The sequence below is a fragment of the Pristis pectinata genome, chromosome 20 (assembly GCF_009764475.1).
Source record: "Pristis pectinata isolate sPriPec2 chromosome 20, sPriPec2.1.pri, whole genome shotgun sequence".
In the NCBI taxonomy this organism is placed as follows: domain Eukaryota; kingdom Metazoa; phylum Chordata; class Chondrichthyes; order Rhinopristiformes; family Pristidae; genus Pristis; species Pristis pectinata.
The window spans coordinates 4,323,431-4,345,533 of NC_067424.1; positions in this window are offsets into that span (position 1 = coordinate 4,323,431).

Below are 22,103 nucleotides of genomic sequence, written 5' to 3' on the forward strand. Positions count from 1 at the left end.
GCACTAGGATCTTGTACACATACCTGGTCCTCGATTAAATGTCTCACCCAAGAAAGAGTTCCCACTGACAAGGTAGCATTCCTTTGGCAGTACACAGAAAAGAGAAGCATTAAAAACAGCTGCATAATTTTCGATGATTTTTGCTGGATTATGATATTTTTGAAGTGTGCATGAGGCACAGTAGTGTAGCGGTTAGTGTAACACTATTACAGCGCCAGCGACCCTGGTTCAATTCCAGCCGCTGTCTCTGGGGAGTTTGTACGTTCTCCCCGTGTCTGCGTGGGTTTCCTCAGGGTGCTCCGGTTTCCTCCCACATTCCAAAGACGTATGGGTTAGGAAGTTGTGGGCATGCTACGTTGACGCTGGGCTGCCCCCAGAACACTCTACGTAAAAGATGCATTTCACTGTGTGTTTCGATGTACATGTGACTTTTAAAAAAAATCTTGTCTTACAATCTTATCTCTTAGTCCCTGATGTACAAACTTTAAACTTCTCCCCTCTAACCTTAAAAGCACGTCCTTTGGTGTTTGACATCCCCATACCCCCAATGTAGGCCACAATATGGGCTACTCAGACATGTTGTTGCTTGTGCTGTTGTTAATTCCCCCTCAGCGAGATTGTGAGTGAGCATTTGGCACTGATTCTGCTGAGGGATGGGGAGGCATTTTTACTGTTGCTGTTTTGAATATCCATTTGACACCATGGAAGATATCAGCCTGCAGATCCCAATGCCGTTCCTGATGATTACTCTGACGTCACCAGCTTATGTATTGCTGTCATTGCAAGGTAAAGAAAGCAGTCCACTGTTGGAGAACTCCAGGTGCTGGACTAGAAACAGTACGGTTGAAAAACAGGGAGAGGGGATATCACAACAACACCTGATCCAAACACACAGAGAAACCACACAAAGTCCTGGTTCCCTGTGAGCGAGTACAACCTTTGGTTTGGTTCATTATTGTTGTCATATGTAATGAGATACAGTGAAAATCTTTTGTGTGTGTGCCATCCAGACAGATCATGCCACACATAAGGACAGTGAGGTAGTAAAAAGAAAACAAAATGCAGAATATAGTGTTAAAGTTATGGAGAAAATGTAGTGCAGGCAGACAAAAAGTGCAAGGGCCATGATGAGGTAAATTGGGAGATCAAGAGTTCACCTTTTAGCGTACGAGAGGTTCGTTCAAGAGTCTGATAACAGTGGGATAGATGCTGTCCTTGAGCCTGGTGGTACGTGCTCTCAGGCTTTTGTATTTTGCGCCTGGCGGGAGAGATAAGTGGTCCTTGATTATGTTGGCCGCTTTCCCAAAGTGTAGGCAGAGTCCATGGAGGAGAGGTTGGCTTGCGTGATGGACCAGGCTGTCTTCGCAACCCTCTGCAATTTCTGGGCAAGTTCTTTGAGGAGTCATTTCATTGAGCTACGTCAGATGAAAAGGATAGGAAAGGTTTGGAGAGGTTTTTAGGACAAACATGGGCAAATGGGACCAGGTTAGATGGGAATCTTGGCCATCACGGTTGGGCCAAAGGGCCTGTTTCCGTGCTGTATGACTCTATATCTGCTTTACTAAATACAATCGTATATATGGTGTCAGCAGAAGGGTATACATGGACTCCCATACCAAAAGGTTATCATAAGCATTAACAACGAATCATTGCTTTCAGCTGTTTTTTTGGTTGATTCACAATATGTACACATCATTGATATAGCTAGCATTTAATGCCCATTCCTAACTGCCTAACTGAGTGGGTATTGGGTGACCTGTGTGCTATAGAGTGGTCACATATGGGCCAGACAGTGTATGGATAATGGATTCCATTCCCCGATGAGGTTCAATGATAATCTGACATTTTTTTTAAATTCTAGATTTATTTAATTAACAATTTAAATTTTTCAGTTGTCATAATGAGATCTCTTCAAATCATTAATTCAGTCCTCTAGATAATTTTTGGAGCGGGTAATTTGAAAAGGGGTGAGTCTCTGTGCTTGTGTTTGAGCTTCACCTTGTAGAAGTCTAAAAGAGGCACATTTGAAAGTTGCTCATAGTTGATTGGCTCATTGGCTGTTTACCAGCAGCCAATAAAAAGAAGTAAGGGTCAAGCAGAGTGGCCATTTTGGAGCGGCCATTGTGTGAGTGGGCCAGTGTTAGCGTGGGGAGCTGAGGCTTTGGTTCAAGAGGCTTCGGCGAGAAGAGGCGGAGGCTAAGGGGTTGGTGACTTGGAGCGAGAGCGGAAGATTTGAGAAGTGAGTCTCCTCGCTTGCGATTTTCACTTGCAGGAATTTAAGAGGTAAGTCTGCTAATTGTTAGTTAATAGGTGATTGGCTAAATGACTAATTCTCAGCAGCTAATAAAAAGAAGAAAGGGTCAAAAGGAGCAGCTATTTTGGAGCAGCCATTTTCAGAGGGGCTGCTGTCTAGTCTGCTGGTTGTCAAAGTGTGGGCTTCGGTGGATACCGGGCTTCAGTGACGAGGGCTAACAACACTAAGGTAAGGTGAGGGTAGGTTCTTATTCTTTTTTTCTGTCTCTTGATTTTCCCTCAGAGATTTTTAGTCATGGTAGCTGAGCTCAGACCTGTGTCATGTTCTTCCTGCGCAATGTGGGAACTCAGGGAGGCTGCCAGTGTCCCTGATGACTACGTGTGCAGGAAGTGTGTCCAGCTGCAGCTCCTGACAGACCACATGACGACACTGGAGCTGCCACGGATTCTCTTTGGAGCATCCGTGCTGCTGAGAATGTTGTGAAGAGTGTGTTATTATGTAGTTATAATAAAGAACTACAGTTCCCAGTAGGCAATAGAAGGGGTGACATGGGAGAACGGGAAGTGGCTGTAAAAAGAGAGGGAAAGCAAGCCAGTCTGGTGTTGGTTAATAAAATGTCCAGATGTTAAATCCACGCGAAGTTTATCTCTTGATGAAGAACAAACATAACAGATGTTTAGTGAGTTGGTCACACTGCAGCTTAAAGGCCGAGGGAAAGATGGGGAATGGGTGACAAACAGACAGAGCAGTAGCAGGAAGGTAGTGCAGGAGTCCCCTGTGGTCATCTCCCTCCAAAACAGATAGACCGCTTTGGATACTGTTGGGGGAGATGGCTAATCAGGGGAAGGCAGCGGTAGCCGGGATCATGGCACCGTGAGTGGCTCTGCTGCACAGCCGGACAGGAAAAAGAGTGGCAGAGCTATAGTAGTGGGGGATTCCATGGTAAGGAGAATAGACAGGAGCTTCTGTGGCCGCAAACGGGATTCCCGGTTGGTGTGTTGCCTCCCGGGTGCAAGGGTCAGGGATGTCTCGGAGCGGCTGCAGGACATTCTGGAAGGGGAGGGTGAACAGCCAGTTGTTGTGGTGCATGTGGTACCAATGATATAGGGAAAAAGCAAATGAGGTCCTACAAGCCGAATTTAGGGAGCTAGGAGATAGATTAAAAAGTAGGATCTCAAAGGTAATAATCTCAGGATTACTCCCTGTGTCAAGTGCTGGTCAGAGTAGGAATAGCAGCACAGTTAGGATGAAGATGTGGGTTGAGCAGTGGTGCAGGAGGGAGGGTTTCAGATTCTTGGGGCATTGGAACCGGGTCTGGGGGAGGTGGGACCAGTACAAACCGGACGGTCTACACCTGGGCAGGACGGGATCGATGTCCTACGGGGATTGTTTGCTAGTGTTGTTGGGGAGGGTTTAAACTAATATGGCAGGGGGATGGGAATCCATTCAGAAAGACTGAGGGAAGCAAAGCAGAGACCAGAGCAAAAGTTAGAGAAGAGAAAATTAAGAGTGGAGTACAGAAAAGTCAAACACAAAGGTCACAAAGGTTACTAGATTCGAAAAGGACAATGAGTGTGAGGGCACTTTATCTGAATGAGCAGAGTATTTGAAACAAGGTCAGTGAACTTGTGGCACAAATCAGTACAGAGGGTATGATTTTGTGGCCATTACAGAAAATTGGTTGCAGGGTGGAGATGAGGGGAAATTAACTATCCAGCGGTATCAGGTAATATGGAAGGATAGGCAGGGAGGTAAGGGAGGTGGGGTAGAGCACTTAATTGAGGATGAGATCAGGCTGATAATGAGAGTCGATATAAGATCTAAGGAGCAGAATGTTGATTCCATCTGGGTGGAGATTAGGAACAGTAAAGGGAAAAAAATCACTGGTGGGAGTTGTCTCTAAGCCACCGAATAATAACATCACAGTGGCACAGGCAATAAACCAAGAAATATCTGATGTATGTAAGAATGGAACGGCAGTTGTCATGGGGGACTTTAACTTCCACATAGATTGGGCAAATCAAGGTGGTCAAGGCAGTCTTGAGGAGGACTTCATGGAATGCATCCGTGACAGCTTTCTTCAACAGCATGTCAGTGAACCTACAAGGGAAAATGTTATCTTAGATCTGGTCCTGTGCAGTGAGACAGGTAAAATTAAAGACCTTGTAGTTGGGGATCCTCTTGGAAAGAGTGATCATGGTATGATTGAATTTCTCATACAAATGGAGAATGCAATAGTTTGATCTAAAACCAGTGTATTATGCCTAAAGAAGGGAGACTACAACAGGATGAGGGAGGAGTTGGCCAGCGTAGACTGGAAACACAGGCTATACGGTGGAACAGTGGAAGACTTACAAAGAGATTTTTCACGGTGCTCAACAGAAGTATATTCCAGTTAAAAGCAAGGACAGCAAGGGTGGGGAGACCCAAATAAAAGGCATCAAGCTAAAAGCTCATGCATACCAAAGTCGCTAAGAGTAGTGGGAAACTGGAAGATTGGGAAAGCTTGAAAAAGCAACAAAGAACCACTAAGCAAGCAATAAGGAAAGGGAAGATCGATTATGAAAGTAAACTAGCATAAAATATAAAAGTTTTTATAATTATATAAAGCAGAAAAGGGTGGCTAAAGTGAATGTAGGTCCCTTGGAAGATGACACAGTTAGATAGATTTTTGCATAGTAGGGGAATTAAGGGTTATGGGGAAAAGGCAGGTAGATGGACCTGAGTCCACCGCCAGATCAGCCATGATCTTATTGAATGGCGGAGCAGACTCGACGGGCCAGATGGCCACCTCCTGCTCCTATTTCTTATGTTCTTATGTGTAATATTCTATTGACAAAACCATTGGTTCAGTAACATTAGAACTACACCACTCAGTGGCTGACTTTCCTAAGGGAAAGAATTCCTTCTCATCTCCATACCAACCCAGGGACTATTGGATTTCTAGTCTTGTGATGTATCATGGTAGCACCTTTCCAACATGTCACATGAAGTTTCTATGCAAGAGAAACCTAATCTCCATTAACAACACATGAGTTGGGCGGCACAGTGGCTCAGTTGGTAAAGCCACTGCCTCACAGCTCCGGGGATCCGGCTTCAATCCCAACATCCAATGCTGTCTGTGTGGAGTTTGCAAGTTCTCCCTGTGACCCTGTGGGTTTTGCCCGCATGCTCCAGTTTCCTCCCACGTCCCGAAGACCTGGGTGTTGGTGGCACTGTAAACTGCCCGTAATGGATAGCTGAGTGGGAGAGTCCAGGGTGGAGTTGGTGGAGAAATGGGTAGGAACAAATTACAGGGAAAATTAGTGGGGAATGGGATTGCATTGTCTGCCAGTATAGACTCAATGGGCCAAAAGGCCTTCTTCGCTACCGTATTGAAATATGGAGTCAAGTCACTGGGCAGAACCATGCATGTCCATCAGCAGAGCCAGATCATGGTGGAATTCCTCAGAATTATGCCTCTCAAACCCTACACCAGCCAAGCCCAGCACAGGACAGCAGGGCCCATCATAGTGATTCCTATGCTGCAGCTGAGGACAAGAATTTTTTTTAAATATTTTTTATCTTAACATTTTTAATTATTTCTTAATAAGTTAATGTTCTTAATTAATTTTACTTTATAAAATAATATTTTCATAATTTTTACAGCAAGTGTAATAGTATTTAAATATCTTTGAATATTAGACACATAAGATAAGATAAGATATCTTTATTAGTCACATGTACATCGAAACACACAGTGAAATACATCTTTTGCGTAGAATGTTCTGGGGGCAGCCCGCAAGTGTCGCCACGCTTCCGGTACCAACATAGCATGCCCACAACTTCCTAACCCGCACGTCTTTGGAATGTGGGAGGAAACCAGAGCACCCGGAGGAAACCCACGCAGACACGGGGAAAACGTACAAACTCCTTACAGACAGCGGCCGGAATTGAACCCGGGTCGCTGGCGCTGTAATAGCATCACGCTAACCGCTGCACTACCGTGCCTGCCAAAAGCCCTCTGTTTTTGGTAGACTGAGCAGCAAAATGTGCATTTAATCACAAAGGTAGAAGCTCAATCGACAGAGTTTACAAAGGGGTGTCTCACCTGCACTACAAAAACACTGGATGATTTACACCCGAATAACAGTGTGCATTAAACACGGATACTTTGCCAACAAATACTGGTCCATTGGCAATGGAGCCCTTACACCAGTGCTGGTGATCTCTCCCAAATGATGCATATTGTTCTTCAGGCTTGATCTGTATATTTGTTCATGGATTTATTTGCAAAACAGCTAAACTATTTTGCATGCCTGGGGTGCATAAGTTGGAGGGAATCTGGTATTTAACTGTCAATTCAGTCAGTGTGTCTCCAAAAGTCATTGAAGGTTCTCTGGTCCCAGTGGCCTGAAATCAGTCATATATGTTTATCTCCATTTTAATAATAGACTTCAGTCAGAACATTGCAACAACTCAGCAGCTGAAATGAGGTAGATGTGCAGAATGTGCAGATTGAAAAAAGTGGAGAATAATATTCACCTTCGTACATTTCTAATGGAGTAAGCTCATAAAGGCGGAGAGAAAAAGCATGCAGAAGGACATGAAAGTAATCTATTTGCCTGATAAATCACCATACAAATCACACACTTTTCCCCAGGGTGAACCCGTGCTTCGAATGGAACATGCAGTTTTAACCAGCTCTGACAATTAATCATTCCTAGGTATGTGACTTGAATTTACAGTTAGTTCAGCCAGTGTGTTAACCCTTTGTGAGTTCAGTGTGCTTTTCAGACTGGTGGCCAGGTTTGTATTGGATTCAGCAAGGCTGCAGATTAGCCTGGGAAGCAGGGGGAAGGAAGTATTGCTCGGGAGGTGGGGTGGGGAGTGGTGGGGAGCTGAGGAGTTCCAGACTTGCCCAGTAATCCTTGGTTGGAATATCCCACCGACACTAAAGGATCTTTGCCGGATTTACGGGGCTGTCTGCCAGTTGTAGCTCTTGGATACTGGCAAATGTGTAAACCCAACAGTCTCCACCATGCCTTCTCACAGATAAAGAAAATACCCTTTGTTATTACACTGAAACCTTTGCAGAAGCTTGTGATAGCAGCCACAAAAAAAATTACAATCCAAAGACATAAACTAAAATGCAACTTAAATTTCTTGTGATAATTGTTACATAAATGACCAATAAAGATGACCTTCCTTCTTCCATGGGTTGTGTTTCTCTGACAAGATCAACATTAATTGCCCATCCCCAACTGACCCTTGAGAAGCTGGGAGTGAGGCGTTGTTTTATTAATTTCTCATGCATCGAGACACAGTGAAAAGCTTTAGTTTGAGTGCCATCCAGACAGATCATTCCATACATAAGTGCACTGAGGTAGTGAAAAGGAAAGCAGAATATAGTGTTCCAGTTACAGAGAAGGTGCAGTGCAGGTAGACAAATAAAGTGCAAGGGCCACGATGGGGTAGATTGAGCGATCAAGAGTTCGTCTTTTAACGTGTGAGAGGTCCATTCAAGAGTCTGACAACAGCGGAATGGAAGCTGTCCCTGAGCCTGGTAGTACGTGCCCCCGGGCTTTTGCATCTTCAGCCTGATGGGAGAGGGGAGAAGAGAGAATGACTGGGGTGGGAGGGGTCCTTGATTATGTTGACTGCTTTCCCGAGACGGTGGGATCCGCTGTCACCCTCCTGGTGAAGGTGCTCTTGCAGTGCTGTTGGGGAGGGAGTTCTAGGATTTAGACCCAGTGATACCGATGGAACAGTGATGGTTTGTGATGTGGTGGTCCACCCGTGTGCCATTTGCCCTAGCCTGTCCAGAGTCTGCAGAGATGTTTTTGAAGACTTTGTGAGCTGCTGTATTGTATTTTTCAGGCTGTGCATACAGTAGTCATGAAGCATTGGTGGTGGAACAATGGATATTCAACACTAATATTTAACACATGGTACAGTGAAGGTGATCATGGACCTTTGTTCCCAGTGTCCCTGATGGAATTTCTTTGTTGTTGAAGAATCCTAGCCTCCATGTTTGTGGAACTGATCTGGGGCACAGGAGTTTCATTTTAGGGGGTTCATAAAGGAAAATTGTTCACAGATCCCTGCTTCTTAAAGGAAAGAAGAGGTGGGTTTTGGATGAGTCATAGAGTACTACAGCACAGAAACAGCCCATCTAGTCCATGCCAACCTGATCTGCCGAATCCCACCGACCTGCACCCTGACCATATCCCTCCAAACCTCTCCCATCCATGTACCTATCCAAACCTCTCTTAAATGTTACAATTGAACCCACATCCACCATGTCCGCTGGCAGCTCGTTCCACACTCGCACCACCCTCTGAGTGAAGAAGTTCCACCTCAGATTCCCCTTAAATATTTCACCTTTCACCCTAAACCTATGACTTCTAGTCTCGTCCAACCCAAGGGGAAAAAGCCTGAATGCATTCACCCTATCTATACCCCTCATAATTTTGTATACCTCTACAAGATCTCCACTCATTCTCCTGCGCTCCAGGGAATAAAGTCCTAACCTATTCAACCTTTCCCTATAACTCAGGTCTTCAAGTCCCGACAACATCCTTGTAAATTTTCTCTGCACTCTTTCAAGCTTATTGATATCTTTCCTGTAGGTAGGTGACCGGAACTGCACACAATACTCTAAATTCGGCCTCACCAACGGCTTGTACAACTGCAACATAAATCTCACCTCCTGTACTCAATGCCCTGATTTATGAAGGCCAAAGTGCCAAAAGCTCTGGTTATGACCCTATCTACCTGCGATGCCACTTTCAAGGCATTATGGATCTGTATTTCCAGGTCCCTTTGTTCTACCACACACCTCAGAGCCCTACCATTCACTGTGTAAGTCTTACCCTGGTTTGTCCTCCCAAAGTGCATCACCTCACATTTGTCCGCATTAAATTCCATCTGCCATTTTCCAGCCCATTTTCCCAGCTGGTCCAGATCACGCTGCAAGCTTTGATAGCCTTCCTCGCTGTCCACTATGCCCCCAATCTTGGTGTCATCCGCAAATTTGCTGATCCAGTTTCTCACATTATCATCTAAATCATTAATATAGATGATAAACAACAACGGACCCAGCGCTGATCCCTGCGGCACACCACTCCACACCACAGGCCTCCAGTCAGAGAGTCAACCATGTACATCCGCTAAGCCAATGCTGAATTTTCAATAGGTAGCCAATGAGGAGTGATAGATTTTCTGGTTTGATACCCTCTCGTTGTTCAGAACCACACACATCAGCCCACTTGAGGATACACTGAAGGCTATAAAACTGTGCCTCAACTACAAGTGAGGCTGATGTACATAGGGATCTTGGGGTCCAAGTCCATAGCTCCCTGAAAGTGGCTGCACAGGTTGATGGAGTGGTAAAGGCAGCGTACAGAAGTTATGTTGCAGCTTTAAAAAACTCTGGTGAGGCCACATCTGGAGTATTACAGGAAGGATGTGGAGGCTTTGGAGAGGGTGCAGGGGAGGTTCACCAGGATGCTGCCAGGATTAGAGGGCATGTGCTATGAGGAGAGGTTGGACAAACTTGGGTTGTTTTCTCTGGAGCGGTGGAGGCTGAGGGAAGACTTGATAGAAGTTTATAAGATTATGAAAGGCATAGATAGCACAGACAGCCAGTATCATTTTCCCAGGGTCGAAATATCTAATACTAGAGGGCATGCATTTAATGTGAAAGGGGGTAAGTTCAAAGGAGATGTGCTGGGCAAGTTTTTTACACAAAGAGTGTTGGGTGCCTGGAATGGGCTGCCAGGGGTGGTGGTGGAGGCAGATACGAAAGAGACATTTAAGAGGCTTTTAGATAGGGACATGAATGTGCAGAGAATGGCGGGATATGGATGTTGTGTGGGCAGGAGGGATTAGTTTAGTCAGGCATTTAATTACATGTAATTAGTTCAGCACAACATTGTGGGCCGAAGGGCCTGTTCCTGTATTGTACTGTTCTATGTTCTGTGTTCCAGCTAAACTTGGCCTTTTGCAAGCTTCCTATTACTGCTAATGAAAACCCATCAAAATCCTTCATAACTGGGGGTTGACAGCTGTGACTGGAAGGCAGTGGGCAGGAGGTACTTTGGTTTATTTGCTGAAATGGGTCAGTCACTGCGACCCTCACGAGAAGGAAGCAAACCATGTGCATTACCTGCTCTTTAACATTCCTCTCCTGAGCAAACTGAGCAATTGGAAATCACAGGAAGGAATGTTTATGCTTATATTTCACCTTCTGCTACATCAGCCGGTGATAACTGATATAAATAAGGCAACACTGGAGATACTCAGCAGGTAAGGAGAGAGAAAAACAGAGCTAACGTTTCAGTTTGAAGAGCCTTTATTACAATTAAAACCAGGCTCAGAAACAGTAACCATCCCGCCCCAGACATTCTCTCTTCTCCCCCCTCCCATCGGGCAGAAGATACAAAAGCCTGAAAGCTCGCACCACCAGGCTCAAGGACAGCTTCTATCCCGCTGTTATAAGACTCTTGAATGGGCTTCTTGTACAATAAAGGTGAACTCTTGATCTCTCTATTTCCCTCATCAGGGCCCTTGCATTTTATTTGTCTGCCTGCACTGCACTTACCCCGTAACAGTAGCACTACATTCTGCATTCTGTTATTGCTTTTCTCTTTGTACCACCTCAATGTACTTATGTATGGGTAGTGTAGCGGTTAGCACGACGCTTTACAGCGCCAGCGACGTGGGTTCAATTCCCGCTGCTGCCTGTAAGGAGTTTGTACGTTCTCCCCGTGTCTGCGTGGGTTTCCTCCGGGTGCTCCAGTTTCCTCCCACATTCCAAAGAAGTACTGGTTAGGAAGTTGTGGGCATGCTATGTTGGTGCTGGAAGTGTGGCGACACTTGCGGGCTGCCCCCAGAACACTCTACGCAGAAGATGTATTTCACTGTGTTTTGATGTACATGTGACTGATAAAGCTATCTTATCTTATCTTATCTTATCTTATCTGTATGGATGCATGCAAAACAAAGTAAACCAATTACCAACAAAACAAAGAAAATCTGTTGCCCTGACCCTGCCTGCCCTTTCTGTGACTCCAGATCCATCCATGTGGTTGACTCTTGACTGCCCCCTGACTTACGGGGCAGTTAAGGATGGACAGTAATTGTCAGCCGTGTCCACAAGCCGACAAAGATGATGTTACCTGGCTCTGATCCGCCCAAGCACGGCTGCTGTTCAGGTGCTGATGTTAGCTGCCAGGGGTGGGTTTTATAACTCGAGGACTGTGATTGGAGCTGAATTCTCCGCAAATATGAGCTGAAGAATTGAGGATGGAAGCTGAAACTGTGGTGGGGGAGTAGCAAGTGAAACTCAAACCAGAGAACCAAACAACCAAACATGGAACTTATGAGAATGAGGGGCAACCTTGTAGAATTGTTTACAGTTGAGAGGCATAGATAAGGTGGATGGTAACAGTCTTTTCCCCAGGGTTTGGGAGACCAAAACTAGGGGCATAGGGTGACAGGGGAAAGATTTAAGAGGGACCTGAGGGGCAATATTTTCACGCAGAGGGTGTGAGTATATGGAACGAGCTGCCAGAGGAAGTGGGTGAGGCAGGTACAATAGTATCATTTAAGAAGCACTTGGATAGGTACATGGAGGGGTGGGGCTTGGAGGGATATGGGCCGAATGCAGGAACGAGCTGGGTGGGCACCGTGGTCGGCATGGACTGGTTGGGCTGAAGGGCCTGTATCCATGCTGTGTTGCTTTATGACTTTATTAAAGCAGCATCAAGAAAAGCATTTGAATCACCAAGGCTATCGATTTAATCGGGGTTAATGGGATTAATGTCTATGATGAAGCCTCTTGAGGTCTTTGGGCGAAGGACACCACTCTGAGGAGCACCTGCAGTGATGTCTTGGGGTTGGGATGATAGATCTCCATCAATCATAACTATCTTCCTTTGTGCAAGGTATGACTGCAGCCCTCAGAGTGATTTCCCTTGATGCCCATTGATGACAGTTTCACCACATTGGCTCGATGCCACACTCATTCAAACACTGCCTTGATATCAAGGACAGTGACTCATGGAACTCAGCTCCTTGGAATTCCTTTGGAACTCAACTTTCCGGTCCGTGTTTGGACCTAGGCTGTGATGAGCCCAGTGACCCAGGCAAAGCCCAAACTGGGCATCAATGAGCAGGTTGAGGACACTGCCAATGGCACTTTCCATTACTTTGCCGATGACTGGGAGTGGATTGATGGGGCCCTTATCACCACTGGATCTACATCCTAGAACACCCTCCCCAACAGCACTGTCACCAGAAGGACTGCAGTGGTTCGAGAAGGGGTTCACCACCACTTCCCTAACACTATTCAGGATGGGTAACAAACGCTGGACTTGCAGATATCGCCCAGATCCCAAACATGAATATAAAATAAATTCTCTGGAAGAGGAGGTGGGTGATTCATTGTAGATTTCAGGACCTCATAGAAGGATTTGGAGCAATGGAGGAAAGATTATTTCACTTGGTACCTTCTCCCCCCTCCTATCAGGCAGAAGATGCAAAAGCCTGAAAGCATGTACCACCAGGCTCAAGGACAGCTTCTATCCCGCTGTTATAAGACTATTGAACGGTTTCCTAATATGATAAGATGGACTCTTGACCTCACAATCTACCTCGTCATGACCTTGCACCTTATTGTCTGCCTGCACTGCACTTTCTCTGTAACTGTAACACTTTATTCTGCATTCTGTTATTGTTTTCCCTTGTACTACCTCAATGCACTGATGTAATGAAATGATCTGTATGGATGGCATGCAAAACAAAGTTTTTCACTGTACCTCGATACATGTGACAATAAACCAATTTACCACTAAATAAGTATTAGGGTTTCTACACAGGGCATGGAGACAGAAACCTTCTTCTCACCCCTTCAGCTTCATTAGTATCTAGAAATCTGTCCACCTCTATTTTGAGTGAACTCAATGACTGAGCCTCCAGAGGAAAATTTCTCTGATCCATCACCCACTGTGTGAGGAAATGTACCTCAGTCCTAAACGACTTTCCCAAGACTGTGACCCCTGGTTCTAGACTCCTTGGCCAGGGGAGTCCTTGTCCCCACATCAACCATATTGAACCATGTAAGAACTATCACCAGGGCAACAGACTAAGAAGTGGCAAGCGGGATTGGCTGAAACAGCTCCATTTTGACCAACAGACAGGATTGACTGAACAGTCTCTTTCCCATCCATAAATTTCTGACATAGCTTTGATATTTATGGAAAGGATTAAGCATTAAGAGCACTGTGGTTTTTATTCTAGCATCAGTCTGACAGTAATTTTAGAGAAACAAAGGACTGCAGATGCTGGAATCCAAATGAAAAACACTGTGATGCTGGAGGAACTCAGCAGGCCAGGCAGCATCCGTGGAGTGGAGAGCGACAGCCGGACCTGTGGAAGAGAAAGAGAGAGATAGTAATTTTTATCCAGATAACTAAATTGCATTTTTGCCAAGAAACTACCATAAAACTTGAGAATTCTAAAATTAAACGTTCCTCATAGAATGACAAAGTTCAAATCTAGGACATTGTAATGTTGTGACAGTAAGCAGTGACTCTGTAAATCTCCTGAAAGCATAAATTAATAATCATCTTTCAGGATATTAAAACTGACAACCAACCCACAGGAGATTGTAACCAATTTTTCATTGTGCATTGTGCCTGTTGTAAGAAATGTTAATTAGTAGAAATTTAACATCGGTACAGGAATGTTATTAACCTGGAGTGTGTCAGTGGTGAATGTAGCAGCTAATTCACGTCTGTCATGCTTCTGAACCAACAGATCTCTGCCTATACCCTCCACTGATAGTTGTGCAAAAAAAAATACATCGTGGACTGGATTGTGAACATCTAAGGACGTCAGAAACAGATCCAGGAGTTGTCCATCTACCCTTCGAATCTCGTCTACCATTCATCCAATTCATGGCTGACCTTCCATTTTCCTGAACTATCTCCACATCCTTGATTCCCTGAGGACATCGTACAGTACAGGAACAGGCCCTTCGGCCAATCTTGTCTGTGCTGACCCTGCTGCCAAGCTAAATAGTCCCTGCACATGGTCTCTATCCCCCCATTCCCTGCCTGTTCATGTGTCTATCTAAATGCTTCTTAAATGCCTCGATTGTATTTGCTTCCAGCACCTCCCCTGCAGACATTTCCAGGCACCCACCACTCTCTGTGTGTAAAAAGACTTGCCCTGCACATCTCCTTAGAACTTTCCCCCTCTCACATTAAAGTTATGCCTTCTGGTATTTGACACTTCTATTCTGGGGAAAAAGACTGACTACCTACCCTAACTATGCCTCTATAACTTCATATTTTTCTATCAGGTCACCCCTCAGTCTCCTCAATATCTAGAAATCTGTCCAGCTCTGTTTTGAATGAACTCAGTGACTGAACCTCCAGAGGAGAATTCCTCTGATCTGCCACCCACTGTGTGAAGAAATGTATCTCAGTCCTAAATGACCTTCCCAAGACTCTGACACCTGGTTCTAGACTTCTTGGCTGGGGGAGTCCTTGTCCCCAGATCACATTGAAAGAAATCAAGTTTCAATGGGACCTCTTCTTATTTTTGTAAACTCCAAGGAATATATGTCTATAATCTACTCACTCTCTCATCACGTCCAAACCTATCATTCCAGGAACTAGTCTGGAGAATCTTCATTGCCCTCTCTTGATGGGAAGTACATCTGTTTTTTTTTGTGTGAGGTGACCAAATTCTGTACAATATTTCAGGTACAGTCCAGTCAAGGCCTTGTTACCAGCCAGTCCATTGTACAGAACTGCAGTCATGTCCTTTTAAGAACCAGTGAGATGAAAACATACAAGATGTGTAGGCCATTCAGCCCTTCGAGCCTGCTCTATCTTCAACACAATTATGGCTGTTCCTCTTTCTCAATACCATATTCCATTCATTGTGTCCAGAAACCTATCCACCTTCTCCTTGGGTATATTCAGTGTCCCAGCCTCCACAGTGGTAAAGATGACAGGGCCATTAGAGTGGTCTGCAGGGTGACTCCCCAGGATCCACCTCCTGAGGCCAAGTTGATGTTCATGTCCAACTCTATTTTGTGGGAGGACTTTCAGGTACGGAGGATTAGCTCAGCCATCTCTCACGTTGGTATCAGATTAGTGTGGAAACCTGTTCGGGAACCAAAATCATCTGGTCTAAGATATTCAAAATCATTCTTTAAAGAGGTGATCTGCCATGAAGTAAATGTTAGTAACTTTCAGATCTTGAAGAGAACAAAACTGCTTCAAATCTCACCCATCCTATCTGGACGCATCATGGCTTGGTACGGTGACTGCTCTGTCCACGACTGCAAGAAATTGCGGAGAGTTGTGAACACAGCCCAGCCTATCATGAAGACCAGCCTCCCCTCCATTGAATCCATCTACACTTCCCGCTGCCTCAGAAAAGCAGCCAACATGATCAAGGATTCCTCCCACCCTGGTCATTCTCTCTTCTCCCCCCTCCCATCAGGCAGAGGATACAAAAGCTTGAGAACATGGACCACCAGGCTCAAGGACAGCTTCTATCCCACTGTTACCAGACTTGAACAGATCTCTTGTATGATAAAGATGACCTCCTGATCTCTCAATCTACCTCGTCATGGCCTTGCACATTATTGTCTGCCTGCATTGCACTTTTTCTATAACTGTAACACTTTATTCTGCATTCTGTTATTTATTTTCCTTTTGTACTACCTCATCGTACCTATGTTTGGAATGATTTGTATAGATGACATGCAAAACAAAGCTCTTCACTGCATCTTGGTACATGTGACAATGATAAACCAATTATGATTTAACACCATTAATAGTTTGGACTAATCACTCCCACACTATGATGGGTAATCAGGTTCATCAATGAACCAATGATACCCGCTGCTGACCTCAAATGAAGCTTCTCATGAAGATCTAGATACCCTGTCTGGCATGGACTTTACTAAATCAGTTCTTCAGTCCTGAAGAAGGGTCCTGACCCGAAATGTTGACCACCTGCTTTTCTCCACGGGTGCTGCCTGGCCTGCTGAGTTCCTCCAGCATCATCGTGTTTTTACTAAATCAGTTGCTGTTAGGATATGTTTAGGTAAACATGGGTGCTATGGGGAGAGATTGGACAAACTTGGGTTGTTTTCTCTGGAACAGTGGAGGCTGAGGGGAGACCTGATAGAAGTTGATAGGATTATGAGAGGCATAGATAGGGTAGACAGCCAGTATCTTTTTCCCAGGGTTGAAAGGTCTAATACTAGAGAGCATGCATTTAAAGTGAGAGGGGGTAAATTTGGAGGAGATGTGTGGGGCAAGTTTTTTTACACAGAGTGGTGGGTGCCTGGAATGTGCTGCCAGGGGTGGTGGTGGAGGCAGATACAACAGAGAGGTTGAAGAAGCTCTTAGAATGGCACGTGAATATGCAGAGAATGGAAGGATATGGACATTGTGCAGGCAGAAGGGACTAGTTTAGTTGGGCGTTTAATTACTAGTTTAATTAGTTTGGCACATTGTGGGCTGAAGGGCCTGTCCCTCTGCTGTACTGTTCTATGTTCAGTGTTAAAAGCTAAACTATCATAAAATACCTCTAGAAAAAACTTACTTTAAAATCCAATATACTTTGAACTTTGAGGGAAATACAATCCACATTTAGAACACAGAACATAGAACAGTGCAGCACAGAACAGGCCCTTCGGCCCACAATGTTGTGCTGACATAGCTAATCCCTCCTACCTACAGAAGTACCCTCCATTTTCCTCTCATTCATGTGCCCATCCAAGCCCCTCTTAAAAGCCCCCAATGAATTTGCCTCCACCACCCTATCAGACAACACATTCCAGGCATCCACCACTCTCTCAGTAAAAAAACATACCCCTCACATCTGTTCTGAACCTACTCCCTTAAATGCATGCCCTCTGGTACTGGATCGCTCAATAATGGGAAAAAGATATTGCTTGTCCACCCTATCTATGCCCCTCATCATTTTATACACTTCCAACAGATCACCCCTCAGCCTCTGCCGCTCCAGAGAAAAGAACCCAAGTTTGTCCAGCCTCTCCTGATAGCACATGCCCTCTAATCCAGGCAGCATCCTGGTAAACCTCCTCTGCACCCTCTCTAAAGCCTCGACATCCTTCCTATAGTGAGGTGACCAGAATTGCACGCAATACTCTAAATGCAGCCTAACCAGAGTTCTATAGAGATGCATCACAACTTCTTGACTCCTGTACTCAATCCCCCGAGTAATGAAAGCAAGCATTCCATAAGCCTTCTTAACCACCCTATCTACCTGTGTAGCCACTTTCAATGAATCATGGACTTGCACCCCAAGGTCTCTCTGCTCTTCAACACTGTTAAGAGTCTTGCCCTTAAGAGTGTACTGCCTCTTGACATTAGTCCCACCAAGGTGCAACACCTCACATTTATCCGGGTTAAACTCCATCTGCCATTTCTCTGCCCACGTCCGCAGCTGATTTATATCCCACTGTATCCGTCGTCAGTCTTCTACACTATTCACAACTCCACCAATCTTGGTATCGTCTGCAATCTTACTAACCCATCCATCAACATAATCATCCAGGTCATTTACGTACATCACAAACAGCAGAGGTCCCAGCACAGATCCGTGCGGAACACCACTACTCACAGGCCTCCAGCCCGAATAAGTCCCTTCAACCACCACCCTCTGTCTTCTACAGGCAAGCCAGTTCTGAATCCACACAGCCAATTCTCCACTGACCCCATACATCCGAACTTTCTTGATTAACCGATAATGTGGGACCTTGTCAAATGCCTTACTGAAGTCCATATAGATGACATCCACAGCTCTACCTACATCAATCTCTCTCGTCACCCTGTCAAAAAACTCAACCAGGTTAGTAAGACACGATTTGCCCCGCAAAAAGCAATGCTGGCTTTCCCTAATCAAGCCATTGGATTCCAGATGCTCGTATATCCTATCTCTAAGAATTTTCTCCAACAATTTCCCTGCAACTGACGTGAGAATCACCGGTCTATAATTCCCCAGATTTTCCCTTGTTCCCTTCTTTATTTAAGGAACAACATTAGCCACTCCCCAGTCATCCAGGACCTCACCCATGGTCCAAGAGGACACAAAGATACTGGTCAAGGCCCCAGCAATTTCCTTTCTCACCTCCCTCCCATTTGGACCTGGGGATTTATCCACCTTAATTCTGTTCAGGAAACTGAACACTACCTCCTCCTTGACCTCTAAATGCCCTAACATGTTTCCGTCGTCAGTCTCTTGTCTGACATAACAGACATACCTTGTCTCTCATATCTTTAAGAATTCATCTGAATTCCTCTGCAAGAAAATGCTTCCATCAAAATACTTATGTAGTTAATTTTCAAGAATTGCAAAGGCATTTTTTTAGACCTACCTTGTAAGATACAGTGTTCATCTATTACCTCTGACTTTATACAAGTGCAAAATAATGTGGTTCTTCAAATATAGCACAGGATTTGCCTCCTAAATTGCCACTCTATCTGTAAGTCTTTTTTAGAAGCCTGGTTTCAAGTAATTAGCTGCAAAAATATTTAACTGTTGCTTTACAAAGACATGTGTATCCTGCACCAAATTATCACAACAATTAATCGTATTTCTGGAATAATTTATAGTTTGTAAAATGAAAATTGTTTCCAGAGACAGCCAATCTTTCAAGAGCATTGAAATTTAATGGAGTGAATAAATATAAGATTAGTCAGCCTTTGACTGATTAACAGGTGTGAGAGCAACACTGCGGCACAGCTTTCATGATTCCATTTGCAGAAGGGATATGGGCTTGGAGGGATATGGGCCGAATGCCCTAAATTGGGACTAGCTGGGTGGGCACTGTGGTCGGCATGGACTGGTTGGGCCGAAGGGCCTGTATTCGTGCTGTATTGCTCTATGACTCAGAGTCATAGAGTCATAGAGCAATACAGCACGGATACAGGCCCTTCGGCCCAACCAGTCCATGCCGACCACAGTGCCCACCCAGCTAGTCCCAATTTAGGGCATTCGGCCCATATCCCTCCAAGCCCCGCCCGTCCATGTACCAATCCAAATGTTTCTTAAATGACACTATTGTACCTGCCTCAACCACTTCCTCTGGCAGCTCGTTCCATAGACTTACCACCCTCTGCATGAAAAAGTTTCTCCTCAGGTCCCTTTTAAATCTTTCCCCTCTCACCCTAAACCTCTGCCCTCTAGTTTTGGATTCCCCTACCCTGGGGAAAAGACTGTTACTGTCCACCTTATCTATGCCTTTCATAATTTTAAACACTTCTAAAAGGTCACCTCTCATTCTCTTGCGTTCAAAGGAATAAAAACCTAGCCTGGCCAACCTCTCCCTCTAACTCAGGCCCTCTAGTCCTGGCAACACCCTAGTAAACCTTTTCTGCAATTCAAGTCACCTCTGATTCTCTGATGCGAATTAAAAGGTTCCTTACTTGTAAGCATTTTGCATGGTGGTTCTTTCTTTGAGACAATTATAACTGGCCATGACTCCAGATTCAGTGGGGTAGTCTAAAGCATCATTGTCCTCAGTTTTTCCATGGAAAACCTGCTGTCCTTGTATTTTGTGACATTGGAGAAAACATGTAATAGTTAGGGAATGAAATGATGGCACTTTGGGAATTTCAAGTCAGTGCTGGTGTTCAGAGGAAGCGAGAGGAATACCTGAGATCCTGGAAGAAGGTAGAGTTGGAGGAAAGAATCTCTCTGCTGCCTCTTCACTTCAACCTACAACTCTCGTTGTTTGCACACGGTTATGGATAAATCAATGGACGTGGTTCTCCTCCCTAAAGGCCTTTGGATAGTGGTTCTCTACTGAGATTGGCAAATTATTTATCCTGTTACAGACACCAAAAGTCAATGGAAAGGTATGATTGGATATTAGGCAGTACACTTCTGAGCTGAGGTAAGACCATTAGACATAGCAGCAGAATTAGGCCATTCGGCCCATCGAGTCTGCTCCGCCATTCAATTATGGCTGATTTATTTTTCTCTCTCAACCCCATCCTCCTGCCTTCTCCTCGTAACCTTTGACGCCCTTACTAATCAAGAACCTATCAACCTCCGCTTTAAATGTACCCAATGATTTGGCCTCCACAGCTGTCTGTGGGAATGAATTCCACAGATTCACCACCCTCTAGCTAAAGAAATTCCTCCTCATCTCAGTTCTGAGGGGATGTCCTTCTGTTCTGAGGCTGTGCCCTCTGGTCCTAAATGTCCAAATAAAAATTGGCAAATAAAGAACAATGGTCCAAGAATCCAAATATTGTTAGTGCAAGTGACAATTATCTTGTTCCTTGAATCACAGGCAAGGTACCAGAGGACTGGAGAATATCTAATGTCATTTCCCTACTTAAGAAGGGTCACAGAGACAAACCAGGAAATTATAGGCCAGTGAGCCTTATATCAGTGGTAGGGAAATTATTGGAGAAGATTCTTCCGAATAGGATCTACTCATCTCTGGAAAAGCATGGAATTTTCAGGGATATTCAACATGGCTTTGTGCAGGGGAGGTCATGTATTATAGACTTGATTGAACTGTTGTATATGAAATATATAAATGTTTGGACAAAAATCTAGGTGGGCTGATTAGTAAGTTTGCAGATGACAAACTGGATAGTGGACACTGAGGAAGGTTATCAAAGCATATGGAACATTTGGAAACGTGGGCATTGAAATGGCAGATGGAGTTTAATCCGGACAAGTATGGGGTGGTTCAGTTTGGGAGGTCAAATGTAAGAGGAAAGTATACAGTAAATAACAAGACCCTCAGGGTACAAGTCCATAGCTCCCAGAAAGTGACAACGCAAGTAGATATGGTGGTAAAGAAGGCATACGGCACCCTTGCCTTCATTGGTCAGGGCATTGAGCATAAAAGTTGGGAAGTCACATTGCATTCTTGTAAAACTTTGGTTAGGCCACATTTGGAGTATTGTCTGCAGTTCTGGTCACCGCATTACAGGAAGGATGTGGAAGCTTTGGAGAGGGTGCAGAAGAGATTCACCAGGATGTTGTTTGGAGTAGAGAGTATTGGCTATAAGGAGAGGTTGGACAAACGGATCGTTTTCTCTAGAGTACTGAAGGCTGAGGGTGACCTGATAGAAGTAGATGATATTAGGAGAGGCTTAGATAGAGTAGAAAGTCTGAGTCATTTTCCCAGGGTGTAAATGTCAAATACTAGGCAAAGGTTTAAGGAGTCCAAAGTTCAGACAAATGTCCAGACTGAGGCAATACAGCTTGGAAATGCTCATTTTCTTATCTCACTCCACAAAATAATTGAGTTGCATCACACAACTGAGAGCCTTACTCTTCTGAACATTTGGGCAAACTGTGTCATGTATTGGCCTGGACCAGATAAGGACTTCAGTTACAGAGGGCATTGGTGAGACCGCATTTGGAAAATTGCATGCAGCATTGGTCTCCTTATTTAGGAGAGAATGTTAACGTGTTGGAAGTGGTTCAGATAAAGTTTACTGGTCTAATAACTAGAATGAGCAGGTTGCTTAATAAGGAAAGGTTGGACAGGCCACGCTTGTATCCATCAGAGTTTAGAGAAGCAAAGGAGGAGCAGCTGGTCTCAATCCCCTGTTGAGTCCTTTGACAACCAGCCTCACTGTCCACAATGTTTGTGTTGTCTACAAACCTACTAATCAGCCCACCCAGATTTTTGTCCAAATCGTTTATATATTTCACAAACAACAGTTGAATCAAGTTTGTAAGACATAACCTCTCCTGCACAAAGCCATGCTGATTATCCCAAATAAGTCCATGCTTTTCCTGATGTGAGTAGCTCCTATCGCTAAGAATCTTCTCCAATAAT